At 38.4% G+C, this 13,746-nt stretch overlaps 1 long non-coding RNA gene across 1 annotated transcript in view; it reads right to left on the bottom strand.

The window, feature by feature from the left end:
• The window catches only part of LOC111091709, a 29,065-nt gene extending 17,547 nt beyond the window's left edge, over nucleotides 1-11,518 (bottom strand). Inside the window, exon 1 of the long non-coding RNA XR_005376087.1 lies at nucleotides 11,190-11,518. This is a non-coding gene — a long non-coding RNA (uncharacterized LOC111091709). The remainder of the gene's footprint in view (nucleotides 1-11,189) is intronic.
• Nucleotides 11,519-13,746: the final 2,228 nt, after the last annotated feature.

Consider the following 13,746-nt stretch of genomic DNA (forward strand, 5'->3'; position numbering starts at 1 on the left):
GTTGGGCTTCAGGGAGATCCCAAAACTGATTCATGGCTTTCATCAATTCTCAAAGAGGTTAACAGCTATTAAGAAAAATTATTTGAAACTTGGAAATTAGGCAAAAAATGCAATTGTATGTATGCTCTTTCCATATCATATTGGGTTATTGTTCATCAAGTTTACCCAATATATATTCAACATGTTTGACTTGGTTGTTTGCTTTATTACTATAGGGTAGGCTCCATGAAGTTACATGTTAATTGTGGATTTTTATTCAGTAGGAAAAAATAATCCCAAAAGACTTTGTTAGGTTTTTTGCTGTTGTTGTTCTATAGGATTTTAATCAGTTTTCTATTTAGCTTATCCCATCTCATTCGAATATCCAACTTTTTAAATGCATCTCCAGAGGATATATCCAAACCTCTCTTCTTCAGATGTTCTTGGATCCAGATTTGTCATCTTCCTGGTTCCTCCACTAATTAAGGAGGTGAATAAAACCCTTGAACACCTTCATTCTATTTAGGTACACAGAAAATATTCTTAACTTTTTGGAAATTATACATTGACAGTCCAAAATATTAAGAACCTCTGGTGTAGAGGGCTATCTGAAAGACACGAGGGGATACGTTTCTCATTCATCTCCCTACCCCCATCATGGAGTCTATAAAGCAAGGACAAGGATGTGTCCTAAACATAATAGTTATTTTGGAAAAAAGCAAAGGAAATTGGCTTTTATTCAGGAATCAATGAAAACAAGGATCTCCCTGTATGGTTGGGGCAGGTCTGTAAAACATAACTCCTGAGATCCTCTGATCTCTGTCTGTATACTCTTCTGTGGTTATACCAAATTCACAGCTGCAAGTGCCTGTTCTCAAAAAGGAGGTTTTTCAGAATGGGGATCAACAAACAACCCTTCTTTCCATATCCAAAACACGTCTACACACAGAAGAACCGTATCAGGAGTGGAAAGATCAATCATAGGGAAAAGTGCATTATCTATGGTGGACTCAGAGAAACATTCATTGATAATTTTATCCATTCACACATGCACTGATTTATTATTTCATTCAAAAAAGTGCTTGTGAGTACTTTCTTCATGTCAGGTGCCAGTTGAGGTTCTGGGGTTTCAAGGCAGATGTGGGTGGGGATTAAGCAATTAGTATACAGCTAACATATAGTAAAGTTTCAGGGAATATAATGGGGGCTAGGTGGGGATGATCCTTACCTACATTGTGGAGGAGATGACAATTTGGTGTCTCCTATGGTTGAGTGACAAAAGATGGAAGCAAATTGGAGAGACATGGGGAGTACAAATGGAAAGAACATAGCACCTCACCTCATGACTCTGGAAGGATTTGAGTATGAGGGAGGCACAACATTCCAGAGACATTGTGGTGTGAAAGGAAGCATAAGAAGAGTTAGCAGAGGCCAACTCAAAAAGGATTTTGAAGACCATCTTAAAAAGTTTTGTTTTGATATTTTCTAAATAGCACTTATAACTAGACTTCAAGTATTACCAAATGGTCAGGCTCTAGGGAAGAACTTTGGGGTATATTTATCCAAAAGAGAAACCTTCCTCAACCTTTATCTCCTGTTTTTTCTTTCATGAACTTCAAACTTTGATTGGAAACATAGGCACTGATTCAAACTGAAAGCTGGGCAATCTACCTTCACTCCTAAAATCACTATGTACTGATAGAAATAAAAGTTGGGGCACCTCGGGGGGCTCAGTAAGTCAAGCATCCCACTCTTTATCTCAATTCAGGTCTTAGTGTCAGGATCATGAGTTCAAGCCCCATGTTGGGCTCCATACTGGGTGTGGAGCCTACTTAAAAAAAGAAAAAGAAAGAAAGAAACAGATGTTAGCTAAATCATGAACTGTTCTGTATGGGAAGTAAAGCAATAAGTGAGGTAATAGGTTGAGAGAGGGAGGTATTTGGTCTGGACAGAGCAACAGTCTGTACATCTGTACAGCTGAAGGGAAGAGGAGGGTGCCTCCAGGGAAGGATTTTTAGAACACGCATTTCGAAAGTTTAAAATGCAATTAAAAAAATAATTTAAATAATTTAATTAAAAAAAATAAAAGTTCTTCATTTGTTTCTAAGCAGCAGGAAACAAGTGACCACAGACTTGTTAGACCACATATAGTAAGGTGCACTCTATAAAGAGCCAAAAAACACTTTACTTTAGGATACCCCTCCCCCCACCTAAACAACCTTGCAGTAGTGCCTTTGTGCATGTAAAAATATATTTCAATCTATAAATATTTGCCATGTAACCTTTCTTGGTAATAAATCTACTTCCAAGGAATTTATGAAAAGACCAGAGGGTAATTTATTTCATATGAAATTGTGGATTTGTAACTCCAAATGTGTTAGTTTTATGAATCATTTTCTCAGACTATATATTAGTGCAGATCCCTATTTTTTAATTTTTAATTTTTTTTTCTTTTTTCTTTTTTCTTTTTTTTATTTTATGATAGTCACACACACAGAGAGAGAGGCAGAGACACTGGCAGAGGGAGAAGCAGGCTCCATGCACCGGGAGCCCGACTCGGGATTCGATCCTGGGTCTCCAGGATCGCCCCTGGGCCAAAGGCAGGCGCCAAACCGCTGCGCCACCCAGGGATCCCTTAATTTTTAATTTTTTAAAAAAATTTAGTACATATTTGTTTATCAATTGGAAGATTAACTGTGATCGATTTCTTTGGATAGTCTTTACTTGTTACCTCATAAGTGAGCCTTTTCTCACTATAAACCCCTTCAGCCTGTCAATGAAAACATTTGCTGTTTTCTGAGCACCCTAAGGAGTGATAACCCGCTTACCAGCGCTGGGTCCACCTGCCCAGCAGGTACTGGGTGCAGAGTGGAGAGAAGGAGAAACATTGTGATTTCCCTTAGTTAATTCTCTGATCTACCGGTGTTTCTGTTTAGAACACAATCACAACCTAGCTACAGAAAAGAAACTCCAGTGAATTTAAGAACTGAAGTCACCACTGCAAAGACCTAAGGCCATTTTTGTCAAGATTACTTTAGAGTCCACTGTGTTGGATGCATATCTCAGCCATTTTGGTGGTAAATGCTGGAAGGCTGTGGAGGCCAATCATTTTTACTTAGATTTTACAAGTAATTATTTACATGCAAACATAATGATATGAAATTTCCAAACTGTATTGTGTTTTTCATATAAGCAGGACGAGGCTCCAAATTTTATTGTTTTCTCAATATATATAAATATAGACATATAAATGTGTTTTATATATAGGTATATATAAATATAAATAAATATGTATATATAAAATATATATTAATATGTAATATATATTAATATGTAAAATGTATATATATTAATATATATATAAAATATATATATATATGGAGACAGAGAGATATGAACAGTAGGAACATTGTATAGTCTCGTCAAAAACCTGCAGAGAAACTAAGGAAAATAAATGTACCTTTTTTCACTTGTCAGGAAAATATTTTTTCATGATTACAAAAAAATTGTTGTAAGCTTATTTCTTCTGGCATCTTTCAAACATTTAACATAACTTCTTCAGAAACTCCACAACTGAAAAACAAACATGCAAACTCTCCAGAACTATTTTGCATTCTTTGAAAAAGAATATAAATTGGAGACAGAAGTATATATGTAATCAAAGAAGAGTCACAGCTCAAGTCTGAACTTAGCCAACGAAGGCAGGTGATCTGGAGAGTTATTCTCATTTGGGAGTCCATTAACAGTCCATAAGTCTTGTTCTGGAAGCAGTGACAGTCTGACTAGAAATTTCAAGCCACAAGCCATAGCAACTTCAGCTCCTGGCAATAAATGTACTTTCAACTTTAAAACATGCTAATTGATAAGCATGAAAATTCTGAGATATTCTTCTCATAAAATAAAGCATAGATCAGCATGAAGGAGTGTTATCAGCTTCTGGCTAGGAATGCTCTGTAAAGTCTTTAGGGAAAAAAAGTTGATAGAAGATCAGCAAAGTTTTCAGGAGTGAAGGCAAAACCTTCCATGTTTTAGGAGATGAGAGGAGAGATTTCAGCGAAAGCAAAGGAATAAAAGAGCTCCCATTGTGTTCTAGGAACAAGAGAGCTACAACGATCTGTGCTGGAGAAGACAGGAAAGGTGATTTCATCCCATTGACGAGGTAAGGAGTGTGTGCCGCCTGCCAGAGGCAGGAGGAATAGTTGCTGTCCTGTGTTAGGATGTGGCAACCACAGAGCAGCTTGGCAAGGGGTAGGGACCACACCTACAGATGGGAAGGCAGGTCTAACTGCTACTCTAGTTGAGGGCTTGAGGTAAGGGGATGGCAGAAGGGGGTAACAGGCAAGTTGGGCTGACTGGGCCAAAGCAGAGGAAGAGAATGAAGATTGGGTTTGAATGGTCTGAATGTCCCGGTTGCTCATCACTGTGTGGATGCTAAGTGCTAAGGCAGTGCCTGACACAGTGCAGACAATAACTAGGGGTGGGATTAATGAATGGAAGGACAGAGTTGAAGATGACACCAGTATTTTGACCTTACCCAACTGATCTCGATAATTCTACCATTTAGAGGGAAAGAGGCTGGGACATGAAGCTGGTTTGAAGATGAATACGATAATTTAACATGCGGAGTTGGAAGTGAAGGTGATTTACCCAAGAGAACGCATGCAGCAAGCAATGCAACTCAGGCAGAAAGGATTTGGTAATCTTCTGTATAAAGACAATAGGGGAGTCTTGGGACTGGATGGTACATTCAAGAAACAGCGAATGGAAGAACAAATTTGGGTTCAAATTTAGAGCCACCACCAGGCCTTCCTGTAATTATCAGCATAATCTGGTGAGGTGGGCACAAAAATGTCACTCGTGGTAGAAGAGCAGCCTGGGCATGAGAAAGATAGCACGGCCTGTTGAGGAGCATGGGGTTTGGGAACTGTAGAACCAAGGGCAGCTATTTGTACCCCAGGGCACAGCAGCCTCAGAATGAGGCCCAAGGGATAGATATTGGAAACTGAGCAGAGTCCACAGTTGTCATTGAGACCCTCCAATGTACTTTGGTTTGGCTGGCTTTGACTTCCAAAGCAAATACAAACCAGACCTTGTCTTATACCTAATCTCACTGCTTGTTCCTTTCCCTACCAAATTATTCTGTTCTGGTTGGAACTCTCTGTGTATTTATAGTCACTAGTTTAGCTATCACATTTCAGTTCAAACATAAGCCATTAAAATGACTTATAAGGTAAAATGTAAATCTTTTCCCAGCAAGCAGTCTATTTATACATTTTTTTTTCTTGAAAATAATTAAGGGCTTATTCATGCTTTTGGATTTCTTTCTCCTGACATGCATTTTTATATCACTATTAGCAAATGGTATCAGACGCAAGATAATCTCCTCTAGCTATCCACAGGAGGAAAGCAAATATGTACCGAATCACACCTAGAGTTATCTACACCTCGGCTTTCTGAAGCTTTTTCTGCCTTACACTTATTTAACAATGAGGTGGATCCTGGCCCTGGTGCAGAGCAGGATAGGTACTAAGATTAGCAGAATGGATTGATTAAAGTATTGCATGCCCCTCCCGCCCCCGCCCCACCCATGCAATGACCCATCACTGAGAAGAATCTCAAGTGGTCCCTCCAGAGAGGGATGAGGGTCTGAAATCAAGAAGGAAAGAGTGGTTTAAAGGAAGCCTTGGCTAGTTCAGAGCTGGTTCATAAGCTCAAATCACTTCCCCACCCCAAAGATAGAGCCACTCCTGGGCCCAGAAGTGTTATTTCTCCATCAACTGAAATTTAAATATCACGGCAACATGTCTTACAAGAGTTTATTGAACTGAGATATATTTCACTCAGATGGGGATGCTGTGGCCTTCCAGAACAGGTTGACTTTTCAAAATGACTTCCTAATTTTCCCCACATTGCTCTCCTTCCCAGATTAAGAACATATTTATGACAGAAAACTGTAATTCATCTTTGAATCCCCACAGCCTGGCATAGAACTTGACAGATACCAAGTACCACAAAATGGTGGATGCATGAAAGAGTCAAAAATCAAGGTGAAGATGTTAAGATGTCATCCATGTTAAGATGGATGACACTAAAGTCCTGTTTACCTTTCAGGATTCCCAGAGTTTACCTTTTACCCCAAGACAAAGCTCACATGGTCTGGTGTTTCTCTTTCTCTCTCTCATCACTAGCTCCCACCACAAACAAAACAAGATGACCAAATGCAACAAAAAGAAGTTAACAGATAAAATTAATCACAGAAAAGAAGAGTCTGACATTTGACTGAATGGATCAGCTGGGCTAAAGAAATTAGGGAAAAGAGCAGAAACAGATAGAATAGTGGGACAGCAGAGGGTACTCTGTAGAGAATGGCTTCAATGTTCCTGCCATGTCATAGCACAGGGTAGTTATCAAAGCAGTGCTTCTCACTCTGTGATCAAGACCCCTGATGGCTGAGAAATCAGTGTATGGGTTGGCGTGGACCTCACAAAGCATAACAGAAGAGCAATAGCATGAAGTGAGAAGTAAAAGAGGAAAATTCACGAAACTTCTGATATACTTGTGCATGTAGAAATAACCAGGTCGTAGTCTCATGAGTTCATATTAAAAAAGGTTGGAAAAACAGTGTATAGAGGGATGCTAAAATAAATTATGCTCTGAAAGGTAGGGGGATTTCATCTTCTCTAGGCCTAAGATACTTTCTCCCTAATTGCTCTGGCTGACCATCTCCGAGCTGTGACAAGTCACCACCAGACCTATTCCATAAAATCACCGACTTTGAGTGGCTACAGGCATAGCTTCACCATATAAAAGACACTGCCATCTGTGGGGCATTTTTCAAATACTATAAAGACATTGCTGGTTGCAGGGAAGGTCAGGCTGATTTGATTCTATAACAGAAAAGCCTGTTCGAGAATACGTGAAAAGAAAAGTCCTTTCATTATTTTCTTACTCCCTTGGCTCTCAGCTGACAGAAGGCTTAGTGCATCTGTTAAGTGCTTCACAGAATAACTTGGAATCAATCACGAGGAGCACACTTATTGTTTGGATGCAAATTTTGACTAGAATGACTTGATAAAAATTTATTGACCTTTGCTGCAAAAAAGTGTTCATTAATTATCTATCCTTCATTTTCTTAGAAGACCCATTTTAATATAGCTTACTCTCTCTATATGTTATGTCCATGTTCCATTTAGATTTTATTTTTTTTAGATTTATTTATTTGAGAGAGAGAAAGAGAGAACGAGTGCTTACATGCACGTGCATGAGTGTGGGGAGGGGCAGAGAGAAAAATTTTCAAGCATCCCCACTGACCCTGGAGCCCTATGAGGCTCGATCTCATGACGCACAAGATCACGACCTGAACTAAAATCAGCAGTTGGACATTTAACAGACTGAGCCACCCAAGCACCCCACGATTTTGTTATTTATATCACTACTATTTAGTTAGCTTCTGTACATATGTATTTGTTTGTTGATTTACTCACTTTCATTCATCATCACAGAATTTTAACAATGTTCCAGTTATATGCTAGATGCCAGGGAATGAGAAGACACGGTTCTGCCTTTAGGAAGGTTGTAGCTTAGCTGGGGAGAAAGACAAATAGAAAAGCCAGTGTGATGAGTTTCTTGATAGGGTGCTCTGGGAATACTGAGGATGGACATTAAGATTGGACCAAGTGTCAAAGAGAGGAATCCTGGAAAAGTGATTCTTGAGTTTTTTTTATAGTTTATCCTGCACTATATGAGGAATTTGAGATTCCAAATCTTTTGTGTTCATCTTATCATTTCCCTTAGTGGGAAGATAAATGTTATTCTAAGAGCTAGGAGCTTTCCTGACTGGCCCCATGTTTTTTTCTAACCTCGACTTCGATTCTCATAGGTGAATTAAATGCATTCCTGAAACTGGTCGATTGACTGCTCCTACATATATTCTTCCTTGATTTCTAATTAATTATTTCAAAACCCACACCAGAGAAAGTGGAGATCATTAAATATGTCAATTCTTTTCCTTCTTCCCAGCTAAAACTTTTGGTTGTATCCATACCCAATCCAAATTCCATCCCTCTTGCTTCAGGGAAAATACATACTTTCTCCTTTCTCTTACTGACCATCACTCTATGTTCCCTATGAATTTGCCCTCATCTCTCTTTCTGCCTCTTCTCTCTCCTGCTCTTTCTCTGTATTTTACCAGGTGGTTGCATCCATTTTGTGGCTTCGATGACTGCACAATGACTGATGACTCTGAAAACAATGTCTAGCTAAGACTTTTCACTCCAGACCCCCACCTGCATTTCCAGCTGAGACTGGAACCAGTTCTACTTTTCAACCTGAAGGAAACAGTATTAATTAGATGGAAATAGATTAATCAACTATTATTTGTGCGAGAATAAATGGACATCAGTGTTAGCTGAGTGGCGAGATCCAGTATATATGCTAAATGGCCTTTCCTATGTCATATAATCCTCATGACAACTCGATGTGATAGGTATGATTGTTATCTTAATTTTATTTTTTATTTATTATTTTTAAAAAAGATTTTAATTATTCATTTGACAGAGAGAGAGAGAGAGAGAATGCTTGCACAGGCAGGCGAGGAGCAAAAGGGTAGAAGGGGATCAAGCTCTCTGCTGAGCAGGGAGCCTGATGTGGGGCTTGATCCCAGGACCCCAGGATCATGACCTGAGCTGAAGGCAGACATTTAACAGACTGAGCCACCCAGGCACCCCTGTTATCCTAATTTTAAAGATAACAAACTTTAGAGAGACAAATTAAAATTTTCTCCAGGCCATGTACTTCATACTTAGCAGAATGCAGTCACAAACACAGGCCTAATCATAGTCCAAATTCCTTGTTTTTAAACACCTCACTATATTGCTCTCAAATATAAAGACTTTTTTAAGCATTCTTCAGTGATTTGTGTTCATTTCACTAAAACTCCTACGAGTAAATATGTTGTTTATCCTCTAGCTTTGCCAACTAGAGACTAGAATACAAGGAACATGAGGAGGGGCTTAAAAATTAAGTGTGCTCACATAGTGAAGGGCATATCTGGGAATTAAATACAAATTTAGCAATGCATATTATAGAGCATAATGAACCAGCACAAACTACAAGAGTAAACTTTAAAAATTTGACTCTCACACCGTTTACATTTTGAATTTCAGTAAATTTTGAAGACTGTAATATTGATATAAAAATATTTATTTGATAGAATATAGCTTTTCTAAGCTCATATAAAAGCAAGACCTAGTAATTCTTAAAATCACTAATCAAGAGAGCTTGCCTTTCTTTTTTTAGTATTATTTTAAAATGAGCATCCTTAGGAACTATTCTTTTTCAGTACATTATGAGCTAAACTCTTTTGTGATTTGTTATCTGTGATGACAAAATGAAATATTACTGCACAAATTCTTTTTTTCCCTAAAATAAGAGCTAACTGCTGAGACAGCTCCCATGAATAGGTAGATAAGACTGGCTTCAAATGACCAAAAGAGGAAAATCAACCTATCAAATGCCTTACAAAGTCAAGCAAAGAGAGATAATTTTGTTCCTGAATAATCATAAGGTCTTGGAAAGAAACAATATTAAATTGCTTGCTTACGGACAATCTAGAGGACTGGGTTTTTGTTCTGGTGGATAGATATCTCTCTCCTGATTCCGTGCACTCTCTCACAGGGTCATAAGGAGTCTTATCCCGTGTCGTTGACAAATCAAAAAAAAAAAAAAATCCCTAAAGAAATAATTCTAAAGGACAGAATCAACAGGAAGAAGATAAAATGACAAATGTTAAATTTGAACAAACTATTTGGAGGATAGATGGTAAAGTCAATTATGGAAAAATTTTGGTTATTTTCAAAAGCCCAATGCAAAAAAGCATAATTTCTCACCGTTTTCCCCCAGAAGTTATGGGCTTAAACATAGGCAGTACCTAAATATAAGCTTTTGCTAGTATTTGTATTATTTTCATTACTGAAGAAAATACTATGCAACTTCCCTGATTTAAACCTTCTCCCATTCATTGTTTTCAGAACACTCCAGACAAGTCCTGGCTCATCCTCAGTAGCTTACTGCTTGGAGTCCAGCAAACATCCTGTCTGATTGTTGCAGTTAATATTCTAGGTTTAGGCTGAGAGTCTGTGAGTAACTTCTACTCTTGTGCGATTATTCAGATGGCCACAGGCTATGGGCCAACCACTCACAACAAACAGCTTCTGCTGCTGACCGGATGACACTTGGCACAGAACTAGACATCTAATAGGTTCTTACTAACAATTTTCATTACAGCTTAGTAGGTAACTCTCTGGCTATGTCTATACGGTGCAACCAAATTATCCTTAGGTAAGAGGTCTTGTGATTTCTGACTCTCTTATTTTTTTTTTAAGATTTTATTCATTTATTCATGAGAGAGAGAGAGAGAGAGAGAGGCAGAGACACAGGCAGAGGGAGAAGCAGGCTCCATGCAGGGAGCCCGATGTGGGCCTCGATCCTGGGACTCCAGGATCATGCCCTGGGCAGAAGGCAGGCGCTAAACCGCTGAGCCACCCAGGGATCCCCCTTTCTTATTTTAAAGTCATGTCTACCTATCTTGATTCTTAAAAGCACAATCTCACTTGTGCTGTATACAATACCATGTTTCGAATTTGAAATGTATTTTTTTAAAATTTTATTTATTTAAGAGAGAGAGAGAACACAAGCAGGGGGAGCAGCACAGACAGAAGGAGAAGCAGATTCCCTGTTGAGTAGGGAGCCCAATGTGGGGCTCGATCCCAGGACCCTGGGATCATGACATGAGCTGGAGGCAGATGCTTAGCTCACTGAGCCACCCAGTCCCCCCAATTTGAAATGTATTTTAAGAAGAGGTGACAAAATTTTCCTTGAAAGCTGCTCTGATATTTTTCTTGGATATAATGAATGTAGATATTGATTAATTAAAAAGAAAATCCCAATATCCTGTCTGAAGTAGTTTGGGACCTAGAACAGAAGGAAAGGTGTAAAAGTTGTTAGTTGTATCATGAACGTAGTGAGATAACGTTGAATTGAAATATATCTTTCGAGAACCATCATAGCATCAAATTAAATATGAAATATAAGCATTTAATTTCACATAATCTTATGTTTTCCTTTTTAAAAATTATCTTTAATAATTTTTTATGACTTCATATCCAAAATGTCAGCCATAATACTGATATGCCCTTGAAATCACTACTTACCTTTAGAAAATAATACCCACGCAGTGGTCATGGTCTGTAGAAAAAATAGGAGTCCTCTCATATAAAAAATATCTCATACCACCTATGCACATTAGGCTATTGATTTATCACTTCTGAAAAATCTGATTTACTTGGGAATCTGATTAATGGTGATGAGCCTGTCCTTAAAAAGATTCTCCATTGAATTCCTACACTATTTGTTTTTAAAGCAAGTTCCATGGGGCCAATCAGCTCTTCAAACCATTGTTTTTCAATGCCTTGACTATCAGTTGTGGTTCCCCCAACTAGCTCTTGCTCTTACGGCCAAGGAGAGCCATCTTCTGAGCAGTTTCTCTTTATTGTGTCAGAGAAAACAAAGTTGACTCTGTTCTGGAGGGATCTCTTTGTAGCCTGCATAGCAACATTGTAACAAAAGCCAATCTTAAAATATGCAGTACTCAGATAATTTCTAGCCAAGAAAGATGAATTCATTTGGAAGTTCAAACTAGCTATGCCATTGGCTGTTGGTACTGTCAATTAGCAGGATTTATTCACATTTAGTTTATCAAACCAAAAATGGTGACTACCATTTATCATAACATAACATCTGGAATTTCCAAGACATTCTGTCAGGATAGTTGGTGTTATACCTGTTTCGTAGATGAAGAGACAGGCTCAAAAAGGTCTAGGCAATTTCCTCAAAATCATAGGAACTTTGTTGAGGTGGGGTTGAATCTCAAGATTGTATTGTTACAGAGGTCAATCCTAGAAAAACACTCCTGATCACTGGACAATATTTGAGGTGTGGCTAGATGGTTATATTAGGTAGAGCTTTCCAGAGAAAAACAGACTATATATATAGTCTGTATACATACTATATATATATATATATATATATATATATATATATATACACACACACACACACACTAATATATATATTATATATACTACTGTCTCTATATAGTACTTATACATACATATATATTAATATTATATATACTACTATATATAATATTATATATATTATGAGTATTATGAGTAATATGAGATTATAGGGGTTGACAAGTTCAGAATCTACAGAGTAGGCTAGCAGGCTGAAGACCCAGGGAGGAGCTGATGCTGTGATGTTACAGTCTTGCATCCAAAGGCCATCTGGATGCAGAATTCCTTTTTCCTGGAGAAGCACAGTCTTTTCTCTTAAGGCCTTTTAACTGATGGGATGAAGCCTACCCACATCATGGAGAGAGTAATCCATTTTACTCAAAGTCTACTGATTTAAATGTTAATCTAATCCAAAAAAATACCTTCATAGTAACTTCTAGATTGGTGTATGACCAAGAACCAGGTACCATAACCTAGCCAACCTGACATGGAAAACTCACCACTACAGTGCACTTTAGGCAGAAATATCAAGAATCTGGCTGGTGATTAACAGTTTCAGAACCTTTCTGAGGTTCTATGATTTCATGGTGCTCCATGAGAAGCAACATGCAGGTGGTATGAATACTTTTAGCTGAGCCAGGAGACAGGTCCTCAAGGAGTTCACCATCAAATAAGAGAATCAACACGAACACAAAGAAGTCCCAATAAAGATGAAGTTCACAAAGTGACTTTCTTGATTTCTTATAAATAGCTCATGGACATTTGCCAGTGCTTTTGGTCTTGACCTCTTTCCTGAACCATGGTGACTGGCCATATTTCAAGAATGAGGAAGCCGAGATCAGCAAGGTCAAGATTGTAAGTCAACAAGACTTAGGCTGAACGGAGATGTATCATCTAGCCCACCCCTTTCCTGCTGTCTTGCTTGCTGCCTTTGCTTTATCAATCCAGTGTGGTGGGGGTAACAGAGTGATTTTGGGCAGGAAATCAGCGTTTGCATATAAGTTGGCCTGGACTTCTAGTGGAATCGCAGAACTGCTTAAATATTCTTGACCAGATAGTAATCCTCTTGTTTCAGATCATGTGCCTTCACATTTCAGGAGGAGAGCATGGGCAGCAGTGCATGAGGAAGGCAGGCCTGGCTATGCCAAGGTCAATTGCACAGGCTTCAGGCATGGACATCGCAGCCAGATGACCTTAACGTCCCCGATCTAACCTTGGCCTGGGAGGCTCCCCCAGGAGGACGTTTTCTCCTTGTCTGAGGCCCCTTGTCTGAAACCTACACCTGAGAGTAACACCAGATTTCAAGTGTAAAGTTGCTCACCACAAATACGATCAAATATGCCCTCTATCCCTGCCTACTACAAAATTATTCTTCCAGGAAATCTCAATAATGGCTGGAAAATAAATGATCCTCTCTTATTCCTACCCAAATTTATTGTGCCACCTGGTTTATGGTCTCTTTATCTTGCAAAGTGTCCCAAATCATGATGTGAAGAATGACAACAAAATTTTATTAGTAAGACTTTTAATAAACATTCTGAATTTACTTTTAAAGTGAATAAGCCATTAAAAACCAAGCCTATCTTCTGAAAACCAAATCAGCTTCCAGCACCTTAGAGTTTCTCATGTAAAGATAAGATTTTAAAAACCAAGTTACTTAAAAATCTGAACAGAAACTTCACACCTGCAGATC

The sequence above is a fragment of the Canis lupus genome, chromosome 22, assembly GCF_011100685.1.
Source record: "Canis lupus familiaris isolate Mischka breed German Shepherd chromosome 22, alternate assembly UU_Cfam_GSD_1.0, whole genome shotgun sequence".
NCBI lineage: Eukaryota > Metazoa > Chordata > Mammalia > Carnivora > Canidae > Canis > Canis lupus.